This window comes from Marmota marmota, unplaced genomic scaffold (assembly GCF_001458135.2).
Source record: "Marmota marmota marmota unplaced genomic scaffold, marMar, whole genome shotgun sequence".
NCBI lineage: Eukaryota > Metazoa > Chordata > Mammalia > Rodentia > Sciuridae > Marmota > Marmota marmota.
The window spans coordinates 30349215-30371375 of NW_026000005.1; the positions used below are offsets into that span (position 1 = coordinate 30349215).

The 22161-nt window shown below is 32.9% G+C and overlaps 1 protein-coding gene and 1 pseudogene across 1 annotated transcript in view; both read right to left on the reverse strand.

Moving 5' to 3' along the window:
- Positions 1-22161, reverse strand: part of LOC107138388 (receptor tyrosine-protein kinase erbB-4) — a 780863-nt gene that overhangs the window by 441178 nt on the left and 317524 nt on the right. The window lies entirely within an intron of this gene.
- LOC107138389 overlaps positions 17349-22161 on the reverse strand; it is a 49751-nt pseudogene continuing 44938 nt past the window's right edge.

The window sequence follows — 22161 nt, forward strand, 5'->3', positions numbered from 1 at the left end:
CAGAATAACTAACTCTGTGAAAGTGCCCTGTGCCTGAAGAGAGTATGGTTGAGTCCAGATAAGGGTAAAAATGCAAGTGGTAACAGATAGAGCTGAAGATAGAAGAGGCTACTAGTATCTTGGGGCTTGGATACTATGTTAAGAATTCATCTTTACCTTAAAAGCAAAGATAAGCCACTGAAGCCTCTTAGGCAGGAATGAATGGGGTGACTTAATCAGATGTTCATTGTGGAAAGAGTTATCTGACTCATCAGAGGAAGGTTTAGGTTTTCTTGTGGAAAACCAGTTAGGATGATACTAAGTACTCTAAAGATAAGTGATGATGTTAGCAAGATGATAACACCATAAAGTGAGAGTCATAGAGAAGGAAGAACATGGAAACACTCACAAAATACTTTAATGCAAAATGGGTAAGACTTGATGATAAACTGAATATAGACAGAAGCATCAAAGTAAGAAGTGTCAGTCACATCTAACACTTCCGTATTTTAGTTACTTATAATTTACTTTGACCTCTTAACGTGTTTATGTGTACAAGGTAAATACGTGAAACTCCTAATTCAAATATCCCTGAACGATGTGGATGAAAACAAAACATATAACACGAAATTCATTTGAATGATAAAGTAAGTGCTTAACAGCAAGCATGAAGGAATGACTAGTGAGCTTCAAACTTTCATTCAGGACACCACATATGCATTATCACTGATATGCAGAGAAATGAAAAAAAGAGCAGGTGCTTTATGTTTTCTTGTTTGTTTCTTTTATGCTAAAAGGCCCCCCTTCCCTGTCAAAATATGTCAACAATTTAAAAACATAAGCAACCTTCTCACTGAGAACAAATTATAGTCTACATAATCGTACTACAGACTAATACAACTTTTTCATAGAAATCCTATGAACAGAGGTTTGTGAATTTGATTCTTATCTTTTGATAAAAATGATCAGAAATATCACAATCTAATATACAAAAATAAAAATACATCCTTTTTAGTATACTGTTCCTTAAGTTACATTCACATGAATAAAATGCTTACTAAACATCATGGTTGGCATGATATGACACAAAATCATTATAGGATAGTATATAAGGCTCCTATATCATTCGAAACAAATAAATCCAAAAAAGGAAAGCATCAGAATTGCAGAATGCAGGAAGTCTCCTGTGCTATTGTCAAGGAAACTCTGGGGAAGACATAATGATACTTGATGACTCTTTGAGGAGTCAAAATTTTTTGTTGTTTTATATATATATAATTTATATAGTAGCCCCCCCTTATTTTTAAGAAAATATTCCAAGACCCCAATTGGATTCCTGCAATTGAGGATAGTACTGAACCCTATACAACAACTATGCTTTTTCCTATACATACATGAATATGATCAAGTTTAATTTGTGAATTAGGCCCAGTGAGTTTATAAACAATAAAACAGAACAACTGGAATAACACACTGTTAGAAAAGCTATGTGAATGTGGTCTCTCTGAAGATGTCTTATTGTACTGGGCTCACCCTCCTATGCTGGTGAGTGATGACAGGATGACCAAGTGAGGAGATAAAGAGAGCAGAGCAGGATGTGGCCCTGGGGTGCAGCACCGGGCTGCTATTTAAGGGTTATATAAAGACAAGCACTGAGATGCCAGGACAGTGATCTGATCACCCAGATGGCTACTAAGTGACAAGAGAGTGAGCAGAGTGGAAATGGTGGACAAAGAGACCATTCATGTGCCAGACAGGACACAGCAGGATGCATGAGCTTTCATCATGCTACTCAGGGTGGCACACCATTAAATTTATGAATTATTTCTGGAATTTTCTGTATGAAATTTTGGATTATGGTTGACCATGGATCAATGAAACCATGGAAAATGAAACTGTGGATAAGGGGTACTAACTGTACACCCAGTCTAATGACATGAACCTTTTATTTATTTATTTTTTTTATGAATGTGTTAAGCAAACATGACCTTGTGTATGACAGTGTTTGTTTTTTTTAAAGAGTAAAGTGTAGGCTATGGTTATTAGATTATCCAAACATTATATTTTAAAACACTAAGATAGAATAATAAGGACAAGGTAGATATATTCTAGGAGAGAGCAATAACCAAGTGGAAAAGATTATGTGAGTTGATGGGATTGGGGATTAGAGATCTAGTTGCTGGCCCATGGGCAACAATATGTGCCTGGATTAATTCCTCAAAAGTGAATGATAACTTATGTTAATTTGTGAGGTGGTGTTTACAAGTGCTAAAGTGGATATTAATGTGCATAATTTTAAGTCAAGTTGCCATAAATCAAACATGATAGATATTTGATTTAGAAAACACCTCTCCATGGAACAGACACCAATTGCAAACAAACATTATGATAAAATATTTCACTAGGTTGATCTTCTTGTATGACTCTAAATTATCTCTCAAATCTATATATATCCCTGAAATTATTTTTCACAATATAGGGAAGACCCTTCAGAAAATGATGATGATGTCATAAATGTTATGAGAAAGCAAGTAATTGATAATAAGAAATAAATCTCATTGAATGACGTCTAGAAAACTGGCCCATTGCAGTAAAAGTTACTACATTCCTAAAACAACAACAACACAATTACACCTAAAAATGATAGTGTAAAGCCACACAGCTCCCTTTGAAAGAGAAATGTGGTGATAATTGCTGGCCCATGCCAAAAAAATTGGTTTTGATCATCAAAAAACCTCCTGTTAGGAACCCAAATGTAACATCTGCCACTGGTATAATGGACTGATAATTGAAGCATATAGTATATCCTCACAGGGGCTACACTGCTGTTTTATTTATTTTTGACCAACTGTGAAGGCAAACTTCACTAAATGCATGTGATACTCTGTCAATTCGGGAGAAGCAAATATTTCCTTGGGCAGATGGCTGGCTAGTGAAACACCTGGATCATCCCAAGGTCTCAAAATTATAATCACCCTGGATCTATGATCTCAGAAACAAGTCCACGTAGATTGAAAACATCCTCCTCAAGAACAAGTAGGGCCAAAACCCTCTGCCTTCTTAACTCTGCGGTAAGCTATCATTATCTCAGTAGCCTTTAAAAGTGCATATTTCAACATGACATGTTTATATCCATAGGTCACTCCATCAAAGCTTTCTTACCCTCTGTCTGAAAACTTATTAATCAGAAACAAATCATTATGTTGAATATGGTTTTTCAACTGGGACATTCATCTTAAAATACAGGATGAATTCCTATCCTCTAGAACATTCCCCTAATATCACCAATTCTTTAGCTCCCTATAAACACACTTCAGGTTTGTCATTTCCTAATAGCATACTATTCACTTAGAAACACATATTTCTAATTACATCATCTTCTGCCTCATTTGCAGATTCAACCGTATATTTCCTCAGATTCTTAGACTGAACTCTTGGGGGCATTTAGTGAATGTTTGCTGTCTACAGTTTTATGGTTAGCTGGATTTCCATGCCCCCTACAGTTGCACTCCCCATAATAGCTCCATTATACTAACGACTAGTATTTACTGAGAGTTTTTATTTGATGATCTAGACTCTGTTCTAGGAGGCTTATATACAATCAATCATTTAATTCTCATAACTTCCAATGATGTCAGAGCTATTATTTCAATTCTACTGATTAAACTGAGACCAAAGGCTGTTTAAAAAGTTGTCCAAGGCTTTGTAGCCACAAGGCTGTAGAGCCAGAATAGGGATCTAGGGTGTCTTTTTCCAAATCACTGGCCTTTGCCCACATTTCCACACTGCTCTCCTTTAGATGGATTTGATTTACATAAAAGCATGTATCTCAACTTTACCTGAATTTACCTTTCTCTTTTTCAGATGTTTAGCAATGCTTACATCAAATAGCTATCACAAAGAAACATTTTTCCATTAGGCTGCTTACATTAAATGTGAGATAGAAAAGATATATAATAAACATTTAAATGGGTACATTTATATATTTTTGAAAGTTACCACACTACACAAAAAAATTAAATAACATTCAGGACTTAGCAAAAGGCAGATATCTATCAGTTTCTCCTGGAAAACTATAAATGATTTAATTGATAAATTCCTATTGACTCGTAATAATAACATGTACTGTTACTACTAACAATATACATTTGTTTGCCACCCCAGAATGTCAGCCTACACTATACAGTCCTACGTTCATCCAGCAGGATTCTTCTGATTTGGCTTCAGTGTGTGGCAGTTATGTCTCATGACTGACAATTATGTCATAATGAAAAACAAGTCACAATTAATAAAAATCAAAACTAGTACCTGCTACATCCATTTAATGATTTAACAAACTAGGAGAGAGTTTCATGGAAATAATTAAATGGATAAAAGCAAGATTCAACTTCCAATTAGAATCAACATTCATGATTCCTTAGGCTCCTAAAGGTGAGGAGAAACTGATCAGTTCTTTCTTCTTTGATTTTCAGTCTGCCCATAAAAGAATATTAACAGTAAAAGAAAATCATGGTTGAAACATCTTTTCCATCTACATGGATTAACGATATTTTTATGAAATAGCTAATAAACTATGAAAAATACTGCAAGCATAAGATCAGAAATTATTTATGTGAAATCTTAACATTTTGATATCTTATTATTATAGATTCACATGGAAAATTAAATTAATAGCTAAAATACCCCTTAAATGAATATGTTAACATCATGATAAAAATATTAGGTAAAATTCCCCAAGTGCTCATTAAAAGCCAGGGATAGTCTAAATTCCTAACACCTCTTAACTCATTTAATATTAATAATGACATTGGAAGTCATTAATATTATAAGCACAGAGAAGCTAAATAAATTGCCCTACATCAAAATCATTGCTCAGGATGATATTTGAACCCAAATGATGTTCCTTTGGAACCTCTTCCTTGACAGCAATTCCAGATTGTTTCTTAAATCCATCCTATTTATAAAGTATTCAATTATTTCCAATTTTTCACTCTTACAAATAATGGTATAATGAGCACATTGATACCCACACCTTGTTTGAACTTGTTGTGTTTATTTTAGGGTAAACTTCCTAGAGATGTAAATGCTGGATCAAAAGACATGCATATTCATGTTTGTCATATCTGTGGATGAAAAATAATACTTTGAACTGGGTTTTAATTTGCATTTTTTAGGAGTGAGATTGAGTATATATTTTATTTCACTGGTGTGTAAGGAGCATCTCACACAGGCTTTAAGTCTCTCTCTCCAAATCCTCAAGTGACATGAAGTCTGTAGCTTGAGGTTGACCATATGTGAGAGTATTGACATCTTTGAAATCAGCACAAGATAAAAATCAGATTGTTTGGTTTTATTTTGTTTTGTTTGGAAGAGACACTTAAAAGCACACCTCTACATGTAATAGCCATTTGTATTCTACTCTGAGTATTCTACTGACATTCTTTGTCCAAGTAAAAGTTATGTTACATATGTTTCTTCTCTATTTATAATTTGGGTATTTTTTAATCTAGAAAATTAGAAAGGGGAAGGGTAATATTATCTCTGGTATCCATGATTTGAAATCTTGGCCCTATAATAACTAGGCCATTTGTTCAAATATGAAAAAGATAAATCTAAAGTAAAAAGGATTATCAGTTTCAATTTAAAATCTGCTAAAAATTCAAATAAATCTTTAGATATCCTTTTCTCAAATAATATTTAAGTTTTATTTAAGTTGTTTTATAATAAATGCATGTGATAAAATATGCATTTTAGAAATTCTATTGCTACAACATAGAAATTGGTAAAAGAATTTGAAAGCTCTACCATAGCATGGAGACTTGAGGTTGTAATATATAAAAGAAAAACATATTGTAAAATTATTTACCTAACACTTTACATTTCTGTAGAGTTTTATTTCTTAATGTTAATGTTGCAGTATTAAAACTGGATTGAGCTATGGGTGTCTGGACAACTTGACATAATTTTTAAATAATAGGTAACAGCATAGTTACTCAGTCTCAAAAAAGAACAATATTCCTGAAGATGCACATATTTAGTAAAAAGTATTTCAGTTACAAAATCAATTATGAAATGTGATTAAACTAGATGGCATAAAACAAATAGAGTTTGAACATTACCCTTCAAACAATGATCTTGAGTTTTGAAAGGGACTTCACCACTATCATCATTTATATTCAAATGCATTGAAATATTGCATTATAGAGGAAAAAATTGGCTACACTTTTAGCTAATTTTACAGAAGTAGACTATGCAAGGTTTTAAAATTACATTACATTAAAATGAAAAGCCTTTCTTTCAGGACAAAGAAATTAAAATTCTTTGAAGAAGAAAATCCACAAAACCAAGTGACCATGACATTCACCTACATATAATTTTGCCATTACTGGTCAAGAACAATCAGAAAATAAGCTAGACTTATTTTCTCCAAAGATGCTTTTTATAGATTAAATATAGCAGTAAGGTCTATTCTTTTTCATTCTGAATTTATGATTTAAGAACGTGACATTTGTGAAAAATTCCTTATTCCTGCTTTTAGCTTGCTCTGTTTCCAATCAGTCGGTTTTCAAAATCATTAAATCATATTTGTGAAGTGGCCATACACATCACTAGTAATTTTGATAACTGTTTTTCTCCTGCCTTAGGCCATTAGTGGACTGAACATTTTAAAATGAAATAAAACATTTTATCCATCACAGGATAAGAAATGGACTGAAGAAAGGGCCATGGTTCTTTGTGTTCTCTGCTATTGCCTGGGGCAAATTCCCATTTCCAGAACGTTGCTTAATTCTTGATTGTTTCCTGACATGACTCTGTCCTCTTTTCCCAACCAAAACTTAACCTCCTCTGTCTCTAAGGCCATCAAAGATGCTATCTTCTTAACTGGTTCAACCATTATTCATTTCCTCCTTGAGACCTCTGACTCTACTCAGAGCTACATCACACACTTTGATACTTATTCATATGAAGCTGTGAATTGGTGGACTTTTTTTTTTTTAGTGCCATTTAAGTGACAAATGGTGAATACCAGTAGGCAGAAAGTATATTATATATCTTTCTAAACTTCATTTTCCTGTCCACCTCCCTGCAAACATAAACACTTCTATCAAAGCTAGCAGTTTGGAACATGTAGGCAATGCTCACCGTTAGCCTAATCGATTATGTAAAAATGCACGCAGCAACCTTTTTTGTTGTTTGCTTTACCCATAATGCAGTCTCACAACAGTGAAAGAAAAATCCCATTTTAGATAGGTATTTCACAAATGCCTTCTAATTAATTACATCTTACTTCAAAAATAGGTTCAAAAATCAGTTCATGTGGCTTTGTTAAACAGATGTCAGGTCAATTTCATGAGAAGTCTTTCCGGTAGATTCTACTTACTTGGTTTTACCAACTGACAAAATGTCAGAACTAACAAGGTCTAATCTTTGTTCACAGCATTCATATGTATACCTACACACACATCCACATATACATGAATACTTAACACTCATCACACCAGTTACTTGCTCTTGAGATATGTGCTTGGTAGGATTCAGATAAAAAATTGTCTATCTATTTAAAATCACATTAAAACTACAATTTTAACTGAGCATATCAATTTTCTAGATGAATGAAAATCATGTGCAATTAAAATATAATCATCCCTGAAAGAGATTTTTGTCTAAATCTGCTAACACATTATAAGTTCTTCTAGTCTTACTAAGTGTCAGCCAAAAGTAATTCATGATGATTTTGGCCACAGGATGAGCTGCTTAGGAAGAACAGATCTTAAACAAAAGTTTAAAGTCTATTTTCTGGGAATTTGGGACTGGTCTGGGGACACTGGATATTTCCAAGGAATGGGAAAAAAATCAGTAATAACAGAAGTTGGGAGAAATTCAGCTAAAAGGGGAAATAGGATAATCTGAAAAACAATCAAATTTGTCTTAGCTGTAGATCAGGTATGAGGCACTGGGAAGGGAAGAAAGTTTAATTTACAAATTATAGGCATATTTTGGAAAAAAGTTTATTTCCCCCATGCATATAAAGCACATATTTTAATATCTTATAAATTCATTTTATTGTTCTAGAAATGCAAATAAATACATAAAAATTTCTTAGGCAGTTGTCTAATGAATGTTTAAACAGTTAATTATCCTACAACTTAAAGTAATTTGTGTTTGATCAAAACAGCTATTTTAGCATTGAATTCAAATGTTTGCTTACAAGAAATACATTCCTTTTAATTGTCACCTAAAGAAACCCAAGGCATTTTGAAATAAAATAGGTTTGTATCCTTCATATAGATCAAAAAATTACAATTAAATTAGATGAGAAACATAGAAACAGAAAATGCCTCCAGAGGTCATTTAGTCCATTCCTGCTTCTGGCAGACTTCACTGAAATCCTCTCAAACATATGGCTAACTACCTGCTTCCATATTTCTTGAGCAATCCCAGTTCTTGATGGCTTGCATTAATGATGCATGTGCCTACAAACTGGTTTAACTGTTCTGTCTGATTTAGCTAGTCAAGAGTGTCAGATAAAATATCTAATCAGTAAGATATCTTTTGCTTAAATCATTCAAACTGGGTATTACTGAATTTAAAAAATTTTTGTATTAATTTTGCTGATTAATTCAATTAAAAACCCAAGTGTGGGTGAGAAGAGACAACCAATGTATCAGGTTCTTTTTTTTTTTTTTGCTTTTTTGTGGTGCAGGGGTTTGAAACCAGGGCTTTGTGCACTCAAGGTAAGAACTCTACCAACTGAGCTATATCCCCAGCCCTCAGGTTCTTTCTTAATGTGGCTAAATTGTTCTTGACTGATTCTAATCAAATTTTATTCATCATTCACTCCTGAAGCAATAAGGTGTCTAATTAGTTCATATTCCTAAAGGTCTAAAGTCTCCTTTTCCCTTGCTGCTTCCATAGGCAAAACAAACTGAAGGGTCAAAGAATAAATCAGGGATCATTATATATATNGTGTGTGTGTGTGTGTGTGTGTGTGTATATATACACACACACACACACACACACACACACACACACATATATGGGAATATCCAAAAAATAGTTTTGTATTGTTTTCTACATCAACACACTCAACAATTATATTGAGAAGAATAATGCAGATATGCAACAAAATAACATCAAAATGTTTACTATTATTTTATATTACTGCAGGTCTTACTGAAATAAAAATTTCAGACATCTCTTCCTTTATTTTCTATTCCCTTTCTTCTGAAAACAATGGAAAATGTTTTAACTTTAATTTCTAAAAATAACATATCTACCTCCAAATCAAATTTAAAGTAGTGTGACTTGCATTGTTTTCTGTGCTTTTGATTCATAACAGAATTTAGATATGACTAAAGCTGAGCCCTAGGGTCAAAAATAGTTGGGGTACTTGACTCTAATGTTTAAAAGGGAAAGAGAGGAGTGCAGACTAAGATGATAGTCTAAAAAGGTCCACAAAATGCAATAGAGTTGTGCTTTAATAATATACAAAACATTGTTATTGCTTATAGTGGATACTGTCATTTAAAATACTGAGTTATAATTACCAGCATGTGAGATAGTAATTATGAAATTAAAATTCGCAGGCAGGAAAAAATGCTATTTGTTCTTTATGAGTTGTCAATAAATACTACAAAATATGGAATCACTGAAGTAGCTTTTGTCAAAAAATAATAAATACAAAACCAGAATAGTAGTCTTTAATTATTTAAAATTTTAAAAATACTTCGTTTTAAAATATTCAGTGCTAAATCTGTTACTATTATCTAAAATTGATGGCATGTAACTCCAAAGGAATAAAAGATATTTAACTGACTTCAACTTGGATAATATTGTAAGTTTTTTTCAGATACTATGGCCAGTGTGGTAAAGGAGAACAAATAATAATGCAAAAGCAGATACAAATTATTCTCAGAGGCATGAGTGATCTTCAAGGTGAAATATTAGAAGTCACGTTGTGAAATGCAAATAATGTGACTGAGAGCTCCTAATGTTCTGATATATGGCAATATGTTCTCACCCATTAAAGTCTAATTTTAGTGCATTGACAGTTAACAACCTTGAGAAATAAGACATCTAATTTCAATCTTATAATAATCTTTGGTGATATATTCTTATAATATCTTACAGACCCTACCAAGAAAACATTAAAATCTGAATTTACCATCCACCCCACCTGCTCCCCAGACAAGGCTGTAGAATTCCCTATCTTGTTGAAAAGAGCCACAGTCATTCCAGTTACTCAAGTCAGAAATCACACAGCTATCCGTGTCAGACCCCATATCCTGTGTCCTGTCAATTCTCCCTTATAATATTTCTCTCTCTCCACCCCAGTGTCTCTCTCTCTCTCTCTCTCTCTCTCTCTCTCTCTCTCTTTCCCCACCACCCCCACCCCTTGCTGGACTATCTAAATGGTCTAGATGAACACTCTCTACCACCTATTACCCCAACTCACCACCCTCTTCTAATCTGTTCTCTCAAATCCAGCCAGCATACTTTTCATAAATAGCAAAGTGAACAATGACAGACTTCTATACAAAATTATTCCAGGGATTCTCATTGCTTTAGTGAACTTGGCCTTTAACACAGACAATTTTGCCTCTGCCTGCCTATTTAGTTTCATCTAGTGCCACTTTCCCCCTTGTTCAATAGATTTGAATCATAGTTTATGTAGCTGTTCCTGTTACTGGAACAAGCTTTCTCCTTGGCCTCACCTGGATCCTTCAGATCTCAGCTCAAGTATTATTAGTTTAGATGATCTTCCCCAAGGATTCCTCAGACTAGGTAAACATTTATTACCTCATACAGTCTGTCTCCCATACACTCAGCATAATTTCAATATGTACCATGTCAGAACACCAGCCACAAGATAAAGATAAACTCAATGTTCCTCTCTAACATATAGGCTTTAAGTAAATGCATTTTGACCATTAATTGAGAACTAAAAATCATACATATAAAAACAATTTATTTTTCTACATATGCTGCCTAATTTTTGCTGCTGTGCCTAATATGATTATTTTATTATTTGAAATAATTGGAGACATAATCATCCCTTACATCAGTTAATTAAATGATGGCTCCCTTTTCTTCTACAATATCCAGATCTTCATTCCCATCATGTCTTCTAATTATCTTTCCTGCCTTTAACTATTTCTAGTTCCATGTTATTTCAAGATTCCTATCAGACTTTTTTCTTCATTACTCTAATTAAAATTATAAAATCCTCCAAAAACTTTCCTCCTTCTTCAACTCCTTCCTTCCTTCCTTCCTTCCTTCCTTCCTTCCTTCCTTCCTTCCATCCATCCATCCATCTTTGAAACCCTTGCAAGGATCTTCCTTGAGTGAGACTTCTCAAAGCCTTGGTAATAAGAATCTTCAATGTCCCAAATTACAAACAAGTTTATAATCTACAAAGTGCGTGATACACTGCATTTTCTAATCCTCATACTTACATCTGCTAATACTTTATAATCAGAACTGTACTGACCCTTCAGGAGCAAAATATATAACACATTTATATAATCATCTCCAATCTTAGTTAATCAATTTTAGATATAAGGTTATTCATCATATTGGAATATGATAGCATATCTTTTTGGTAGCAAATCTTACTTTACTAGAAACAATGTAATTAAATTTCCACAAGAATAAATTACTACTATTTTTTTTTTCTTTTTGTACTAGGGATTGAACCCAGGGAGCTATACTGCAGGGCTACATGCTCAGTCCTTTTTATTTATTTATTTATTTTATTTTGAGAAAGGGTCTTGATAAGTTGCTTAGGGTCTGTCTAAATTGCTGAGGCTGGCCTTAAAATTGTAATCCTCCTGCCTTAGCCTTCTGAGTTGCTGATATTATAGGCATGGGCCACTCTGCCCTGCTAAAGGTAACTACATTCTAAGTGAGAGCTATGCTATTCTTTATGTTATAGGACAGCATGTCATACTATTTTTAAACATTAATTACTATTATATTATTAAACATCTTATTTCCTGAATTAGAAAAATGTTTAAATTTTAATATGGATTACTTTTATTGTCCTGCATCAGCAATTACATTGGAGATTATTTTAAATGGTGCAATTCATTTGAATGATTTCTACCTTCTAAGAGCCTGGGGCCTATGAAATATAAGTGTACTTAAGTCAAATGAGATGTTGAAGATTATTTACATGGCCATCACTTTCTTTATAGTGAATGTTGCTGTCTTTAAAATCAATGTCAATCAATTAAATTTCATATACAAAGACCTGAGGGGGGGGGAATCCCAGTAAATCAATTTCATATGTTAATGATGAAAACCTTTATCTTAAATGAAAATATTCTGGATAATTAAAGTAGATAACACTTTTGTAAGATATAATGTGCCTATTTCAGAGCTGGATATTATTTTAGGAATTATGGAATCAGCCTGGTTCCCATTCATTTAGAAAGCATTTTCAGAGCTGTGCCTTTAAAACACATACAGATCCCATAACACATAATATCCAAACACATCTCAATTAGGTTTATTTAAAACTACTTGTTTCTCTAAATATTATGGCTCCTGATTAACAATAAGTATACTGATCCTTGCAAGACTATGGCCTTGTTTAATGTTAAGATATACCCTCAGATAATTACCAAGCTTCCTAGTAAGTATATAATTTCACTGGTGAATTTATCTCCATAAGACAAAGGTCCAAAGAAGTGATTCTCCAAGTTTAAACCGTGGAAGGATTATTTCTAATAGAATTATTTCTAACACATATTGCTGGGTCTTATCCCATGTCAAATTATGTAGCTTTGGCCTGGAATATTCATTTCTAAAGAGTCCCTAGATAATAATGATACTGTTGGTCTGGGGACTGCACGGTGAGAACCACTGGTATAAGAAATCATCCTACTTTTCTGCCACTGAAAATGAGTTTTGAGGTATTTTTATAATAAAGTATGTTTAAAAGTAGAAAATTTTAGGTCCTACTTGTAGGTATATGCATATCAATGTCAACCAATTAAAATTCATATACAAATACCTGAGGGGAAAAAATCCCAGTAAATCAATTTCATATGTTAATGATGAAAACATTTATCTTAAATGAAAGTATTCTGGAAAATTAAAGTTGATGACACTTTTGTAAGATATAAGGTGCCTATTTCAGAGCTGGACATTTTTTTTTTTTTCATTACAGCCTCTTGCTGTAATTCTAATTTCTCCTCTATTCAGTCTTCAAAATCAAGATAGACTAGCTATATGAGGCGGTTGTCCAAACTAGAATAGAACTTTATTAATTTTTCATATCAATATAGGTCTTAGTGTGAGCAATTTCTTTTTTATACATATTTAATCTCAATTTTCTTTCTTCAAAGTTTAGTAATCATACCATCATTATATGTCTATAAGATCATATTTTGGTCTATTTAATTTGGTTTTCCATATATGTTTCCATTTAGTCATTATATTTTCTCAGAATTCCTTGATAAAGGCTATTGGACAAATAGTGAGAAATACAGAAAAAGAGATTAAATAGAAAAATAAAACAACAATACCTTTGGTATTAAGCCATTTCTAATCTTTCATAGTCTTATCATGGACAGATCCCACATTATTTTGAAAGAGTCATACTGGGATACTCAGGAGGTCTCTGAGGAGCTATCCACCACACCTACTAGTAGAGTAGCTTTATTTGTATTCTTAGCTAGTCCACCTGATATCTGAAAATTTTATGCAGTTAGACTGTAGACGAATCAATAGTGTGATTTGCTATCCATAGGGAGGAGGGGAACACCCTCTGATACTTCCTATTTTTAAGCAACTGAAGTTGTTTTGTATTCCCTAAACCATATCGATCCATGGAGCTAATGATAGTTTTTACTAAAGCTCCCTTTTGTAAACTCTGTCACAGAGGAAACCTTGGAAAATTACAATTAACGGCAGGGAAAATGTCGGAAATCTATTTCTCTGTGTAACTTTACTGCCAACTCCTGCTATGTACAAAATAAAGCAAGGCCCACATGTTTTTCCCTCCTGGGTTTGAGTATGGCTGGACTGATGTAGTGGCAATGAAGATGGCTTATACTTATACCTCCAGGGTGCTTTAACTCTCTCCCAACACAATTGCCATCCTGTCCATTATGTGAATGAGCTGTAACAGCTGAATTGGCATTGCCCCCACTTTACCATTTCAATTTTAAAGGGAAGTTGTCATTCTGTACCATCTGCTTTTACATTTGGGAAAATGCATGTAAAAATGGTGGGGGAGATGGTGGGGGAGATGTTTGATATTAATTAGAGGTGAATTATCTGGTTTCCTACTTTTTTCTAGTTTGACACCTGCTGGGTCACACACAGAATACAAATAAGACAAAAAAAAAAAAGTGTATGAGTTCTTATGGAAGAAAAACCAAAATTATGTTGGTCACGAAGTATGACAAATGCATATTTTCCTATTAATCCAGTCACAAATATTTATTTGATGTGAAAGTAGAAGGACTCTTAGAACACAATTCCAGTTCTCAAGAAAGTAGCTATATTACATTGACTCTGAATTTAATTTAATATACAAATACACACACACAACTTTCCACACTACATAATAATAGTTAAAATTTAAGATGGAATTACTAATTATCAATAACAGATGTCTCTTATTGACAAATAAAATTTCCTACCTAGGGATGTATGTATGTGTGTACAAATGTATATATATATGTATATATATTTGTAATTCTTCACTTATTATACCAAAAGATGTATCATCAAAATTATAACTTCAATGGATCAGTATTATGTATGATATACATTCACACTCTTGAGTATATAGTTTATATAACTACTGTAGATATTTTTTCTTACAATTCAGATCAACACTGTTGTTCTGCTATGGCACAAATGGAATGCACATTCCAATAAAACAGTACAGCTGGGAATTAACAGGCTAATAAAAAGGACTTTAAAGGTGCATTAAATTAGAATTTAAGATGTCTCTTGCATTTGCAGCATAAATGCTAATAAAAAATAAATCTGTTATTAACTTTTTATAGCCATGCAATGTGATGAAAGCTAAAAAATATTGAAGATTTATCAGCACCTATATATAATGGACAGAATGGGACAAATATAGACAGGAAAAAAAGGAGATAAGAAGAGGAGGGAAAATTTTAGAGACAGAAGTGAGGAGTAATTACATAAATGTTTGTATGTGTGTACGTGTTTGTATTTTCAAAATTATCATTTTTATCTTGACCCCAAGGCAGCCTGAGATTGATTTTTCATGAACATAAAGGCCAAGAAAATATTTTCTATCTTTTAAAGGCTGGAGCATTAGGCTATGAGATTCTGTGCCAGGGGCAATACTGTGTAACATGTTACTGTTTCTCTAATCACACAATATACCTTTTGTGTCAAATGTGTGCTGACAATGTAACCAGGTTTATTCATGAGGACCCTGTAACCAGCTAGCTGTTGATTCCAAATATACGAAACTACTCAGAATGTTTGTTAAGTCAAAATTGCACTAATCTAACTGTTACATGTAGTTAAGAAACTTAAATTATGGTCTTTGGAGACAGTTCTGCTTCAAAATTAATATAATAATTTAAGGGAAAAATAAATTATATTTTTGATAGCAAATCTAAAGGCTTTTAAGAACTTCTTATGCCAGTTTTAAAAGAAAAGTCATGGATCTCAAAAACAGTATTGAAATAATATACTTCCATGTCTTCAGCCACATGGCAGAGAAAAATGTTAGTGTTTTAAGCTTCTAAAAGCTGTAAATTTTTAAGATGAAAAAAATTAACACTTATTTCTCACAAAAATTATTTTAGTTAAAATATATGGAATTAAAAATGTTCTAAAAAATATAGAAGTCCAGAGACTGCCCACATACTACTTTGAAGAGGTGAAAATTTGCAAAATGTTAAACTGTAATAAAATTCAAATAAAAATATTAAAATTTTTGTATTAAAAAATTTGGTTAAATTTACCATTAACATTATGAATTATTATTTCATTGTAGGTATTAATAGAATACACATTTGTCAGAATGAATTATAAAATTAGTAGTATAATTATTTTTCCCTCATTTAAAAATACTAACTTGCCAATATTTGAGAAGAGTCAGAATAATAGTAGTTACTACTTCTAAGTTCCATTGGACAAGTAAAAATTACTCATGATGCTACTTTATCAAAAAACTAAATAAAAATCACTCTCAGTTTTATAAAAAAATGTTATTGATTCTTTAATCTACCATTAATAGTTGACCACAAACACTACAAATAGTAAATATACTATTTTTCCTGTAAATTTTTTAATCAGGCTATTTTAAATTAATTAAATAAAAGAACCTTTTAAAAGGTGTAATTGTAGTTCTCAGAAAATATGCAATTCAATTTCAGTTTCCTATTTTAGATAAAATAGAGGTGGTTATAATAATTCTCTGGGGCATAATCGTACATGATACAAGCACCATTAATAAGTTCATTATTTTTTCATTGTGCATTGTCTTTGGATAATAAACATACCACAAACAGATCAGCATACTTCATACCTCACCTGCATAAATAACATTAAAAGTTTATCTCAAGAACTAATTTCAGAAATGTTAAACTCATGTAGTGTAAGTAACCAGGGAAGCATTAAACTGCCCAGAACTAAGAAAATACATGATTAAATAGTCCTGTTTAGTCATACTGTTCTTTGTATCACAGCCGAGGAGCAGAGGTTGGCTAGAAAGAGTAATGCTTTAGTCAACCACACATTCCAGAAATATCAACCTAATCATAAAATTAGAAGTATGTCAAATTCTAATAAATACAAGTAATTTTAATGTAGAAATGTATATAAATGGGATTATTTGGACTGAGAAATTTAAATGATGCAACATAATTATACATTGTATAGAAAAGAAGCAGGAACCTCATTAAGGTACTCACCCTCATGTAATAGCACTTGTTCACTGATCTGGCAAAAATTACATCAATTCAAGTGACTCTTTTGATGATACTTTAAATGAAATAGCATGGTTTCTTTTGAACTTCAAACACTCACACGTGCCCAAATTAATAATCATGATAGCTAAACTAAATGTTGGATATGTATATTATTAAGTGCTTCCTATTCAGCCACATTATTCTTTATTAAGTCTTGAAGCCATATATGTGTGGGAATTCAGTAGGTCTGGATTTTACATAGGGGAACATTATATACACACCACAGATATCCAAGTCTTACTTGGGTTGGGTAGCTACCCATAGCCAATCACTTTGAACCTATGAGATAAATGGGAATAAATAAATAAACAAATGGGAACAATAAAAATTAAAAATTGTATTAGGTCAACTTAGGTAAGGACTTTGTGCTAAATTAATTTTGGAGACATCTTATGGGGTGGGGGGGGGAACTAGCTTTCATAACAATGTAGTTTGGAATCAAAGATAAGCCAATATGGACCTGGATTTCTCATTTAATCTTAACCACGTACCTGTGAAAAAGGTAATGCTGTTACCATCTAAGAGGAAAATGAGATTTAACACAGATAAATATCTCACCCCAAATTATATGGCTAGTAGCATAAGTGCAGAATAATATTTTCAACCAAGAATTAGGTCTTTGAGGCTGACACTGATTTGGAGAATTGCCCATCATCAGTTTGATACTCTAAAGACAAGACTGTGTCTTTACTCCAGGCTTTTTATTAGCTTTTAGTTGAAAGTCATTTCTCATTTTAAAAGGTGGATTTATAAGTTTATGTTTATTGAAAGCCCTGAAACTATGTAGCTAAGTAATACCTTCTAAGGGTCTGTGGAAAAGTGAGTCATGGAGCATATTTTAAAATTCATTTTTGTGAATTGTAAGTAAGTTCAAACTTGAACATTCTGATAAAACTTACTACTATGAATAGGGCATTTTAAAGTAAAATGGGACAAATTTGATGGATAATAAACATTTAAATTTTTATTTCACATAGTTAAGACAGCTTCCCTCAGGAACCAAGGAATGCTTAATGTATAAGACATTTCATAAGGGGATTCTTGTGACAGTTAAACAAATAAACTCAAGTCAAGATAGGGCATAATTTATATAATAGAATGTTCATGCAGGAATGCTTAACTTCTAGGGGTGGGGAATCCATTATTATAAGGGAACAATTATCATTATACTACTGAGATTCACTACTAACTTTTATAAAATGTTTTTAACAGTTAATTTGTATTGTAAAATATACATAACACAACATTAACTATTCTAATCCTTTTAAGTCTCCACAGTTCAGTGGTAAGACTGAATAATATTGTTTGTGTTTTTGTTTTGTCTGTCTGTCTGTTTGTTTGTGTTTTAAGAGGCAGGGTATTTCTAAGTTGTCCAGGCTGATCTAGAATCTCTAGTCTCAGATGACCTTCCAGCCTCAGCCTCCCAACTAGCTAGAACTAGAATAATAATTTATTGTATCCATATGAGACACTTTGGTTATCTATTTATCTGCTGATATTTAGGTGATTTTCAATTTTTGGCAACTGTGAATACTACTGCAGTGGGTTTTAGTTCACAGACATATATATATTTGAGTCTCCATTTTCAAATTTTGCAATTTTTGAATTAGTGAGATAATTATGTGTTGTTGTTTTTTTGTTTGTTTGTTTGTTTTTGCTTTTTTAAGAGTCACCATAGCATTTTCCACATGGTTGTACCATTTCACACTCCAACCACAGTACACAAGGACTCTAGTTTCTCTATATTCTCACCACTTGTTAAATCAGTCAAATATTTGAATATTATAATTTCACATTATCAAGAGATCCCAAACTTTTTACAGCTATTAACTCATTAATGATCACCAATATGTACTTGAGTTTCCTGTTTATTTTCTTACACATTGCTCTATTAATTCGTTTTTACTCCTAGTATGTTGCATAATATCTATTACATTAAGTCAATATATTTACTTCCATTTCTTTTTTCCTCCATTTTTGTTTAAATTTATTTAAGACCACTTCCTTACATTTTCCAGAGAGAAAATACAAAACAAGAAACAGTCTAAGTTTCCAATACATAAACAAGGTGCTGGACTTTAAAATATTACTGATAACATTGTTCCAGAAGAATGTCCGCTTACCCCTGGGCACTTCAGTATCCCTGAGGAATAAACATGTTTTCTCTTGTCCTCCCACCAAGATGTTCTCAGCCTATATCTTTGTTCAAGCTCTTTGACATATTTTCCTTGTAGAAGATACGGAGCCTGGAAATCATGCGGGCAGTTGGGTTGGGCCATCTAAAGAACCAAAGGCTAAGGGCCACATTCTTCTTTTAAAGAAGGCAAGTGAGAAAACAATTCCTAATACAAAATCCAGTACCTATCTTCAACATTGTATCAGCCCTATATCTGTTCCTGAGGAGGTCTGACTCCTGGGGGCTCCAGCTTTGCTCACTCTTAGAACCATACCCCCACTCTCAGCAAGTCACCAAGTTCCACTTTTTAAAAGTTTGCATAAATTCATGAATCAACCTCATTAGAGATTGTATATGGTCATATGGCCAGGCCCAAGGAAGCAATTCACCCAGATTCCCAGAAAAGAATAATTTAATAGAATTTGAAGACAGTAAACAAAAAAAACTGTAGAATCCTTGAGGCTTATGAATCTAGTACTTCTGTTTGCAGAAGAGGAAGGAACACTCAGACCAAATTTCTCAGGCTAAATGTCTTTTGGGGGTGGGGGGCAGAAGTGGGAATTGAATTCAGGGGCACTAGACCACTGAGCTACATCCCAAGCCCTACTTTGTATTTTATTTAGAAACAGGTTCTCACTGAGTTGCTTAGCGCCTCCCCATTGCTGATGTTGACTGAAGATCCTCCTGCCTCGGCCTCTGAACCCCTGGGATTACAGGCCTGTGTCACTGCGCCCAGCTATATGTCTTTTCTGTCACTGCCCTGCACATTATGAATGAATAAGCTTTAGGTCATAAAGCATTAAAGAGCCTGGCCTAGCATCTTAAGACCAGATTCAATGGAGTAAACAGAGAAACGGCAGACTTTGGGGTTTCTTAACATAAATGGGAATCAGCTGCTAAGGAAAATATCAGCCAGAAATATTGTATTTTCAAATAATTTGGGATAAACAATTAGCATACCCAACTCAAAGTTATAGAAAGAAAGAAAGAAAGAAAGAAAGAAAGAAAGAAAGAAAGAAAGAAAGAAAGAAAGAAAGAAGGAAAGAGGGAAAGAAAGAGAGAAAGAAAGAGAATTTCTAGTCTGAGAGATTTCAGGGATAGTCCAAAATATTAATCAGAATTAACTGGATGCCAGTCTCATCTCTGTCTATCGTATGGAATCAAGGTAGTGAAGCAAAGGCATTAATTAGCATGAGGAACACAGACAAACAAAACTTCATGTCGTTAAGCTATATGAAGACAAGTTAAGGTAAGTTAATAAGTGTCTGAAACTGAAGAAAGTTTTGTTTTGGTGGGCAACAGAAGTAAAATTAGTTAGCAATTTATTTCTTTTTTAAACACTGCACATTTTATTAGTACATTATAATTATAAGTAATAGTGGGATTTGTTGTGCCATTTATGTACACACATATAATTTGATGAATTATGCTCCCCGGTACCTTCCTTACTTCCCCTCTTCCCCCAACCCCCCATCCACTTGGTCTATTCTACTAAGCTTCCTTTTATTATCTCTATAGTTATTATTATTGTTGTTTTAATTAGTACATTACCATTACACATAAATGCAAAATTCTTCTTGATGTAATCCTACATGGACAGCATGATTCTGTAGATTATATTCCCCAGTACTTCTCCATGTCTTCCTCTTCTTCCCCTCAATTCTCTTCCTCTACTCTAGTGGTCTCCCTTATATTTTGATGAGATTGCCCTGCTCCACTGTTTTTTAATCTTCATTCCCTCCTTAACTCTTTCTTTCTTTCCTTCCTCTCTCCTTTCCTTCCTTCCTTCCTTTTCTTTTTTTCTTTCCCTCTCTCCTTCTCTCCTCAGCCCCCACATATGAAAGAAAACCTTTGACTGACTTTCTGAGTCTGGTTTATACTACTCCAATGGGAGAGTAATACCCAGAATTTATAAAGAACTTAAAAAATTTAACACCAAACAAAAAACTAATAAATGGGCAAATGACCTAACATACATTATTCAAAAGATGAAACACAAATGGCCAACAAATATATGAAGAAAGGTTCAACATCCTTAGCAATCAGAGATATGCAAATAAAAATTATACTGAGATTTATTTCATCTCACTCCAATTAAAATGGCAATCATTTACAGTACATTAATAATAAATCTTGGTGAGGGTGCAGAGAAGAAGGTAGGTACATTTATACATTGTTGGTGAGACTGCAAATTAGTACAAATTTGGAATTTATTCCCAATTTGGAAAGTAGTATGGAGATTCTTTAAAAGATTTAGGAATGGAAAACATCGTATAACCCAGCCACATGATTTTTAACAAAGCCAAAACTTCATTGAGAATCCTTAGCTATCTGGACACTTGTTTAAAAGTCAGTAAAGGTCTTAAGCAGCAAACAATCATAGGACATTAATTTCATCTCAAAAATCAGTAGTGGTCTCAGTTTAACAAAGGCCCTCTTTTTGTAGACAACATAAAATAGGAAGGATCTATTTAATTTCATTCTACTTTGAGGACATTAACACTTGGTGGCAACCAATCACTTGAAGGAACACAGGAGAAAATGAGTGTGTTTATAAGTAGGAAAAGTTAAATTAATTTTAATATGACTCCAATCACAATTATAAAAACTGTATTATAATTCTTCTTTAGTTCTATATACATGTTTTGAGAAAAATTTCATTTTGTAAAGTTTTTCAGGAAGCTAAAATTGAAACCTATCTATAAGGTCATCTTGGTTATTGGTTATTTTTATTTACAGTCTAGGTTAAGTATTGATTAATAAGAAAGTTGTATTAATTAAAGTTAGTACTCCTACTACTTATAGAGCTATTATGAAGATTAACTAAGCTAATATTTGTAAAGACCTTGGAACAGAGTCTAGCATAAAAGTCATTTTTTAAGTAAATATCACAATAGTGCTAATGAGACCAACTGGCCGGCAACTTTGCAATATCTGCTGATCAAAACGTATAGGAGAGTTTGCTAGTGTTACGAACAAGTGGAATTTAAAACTAAGTTATTTCATATTCTCTTCCTAACAGAAAATATG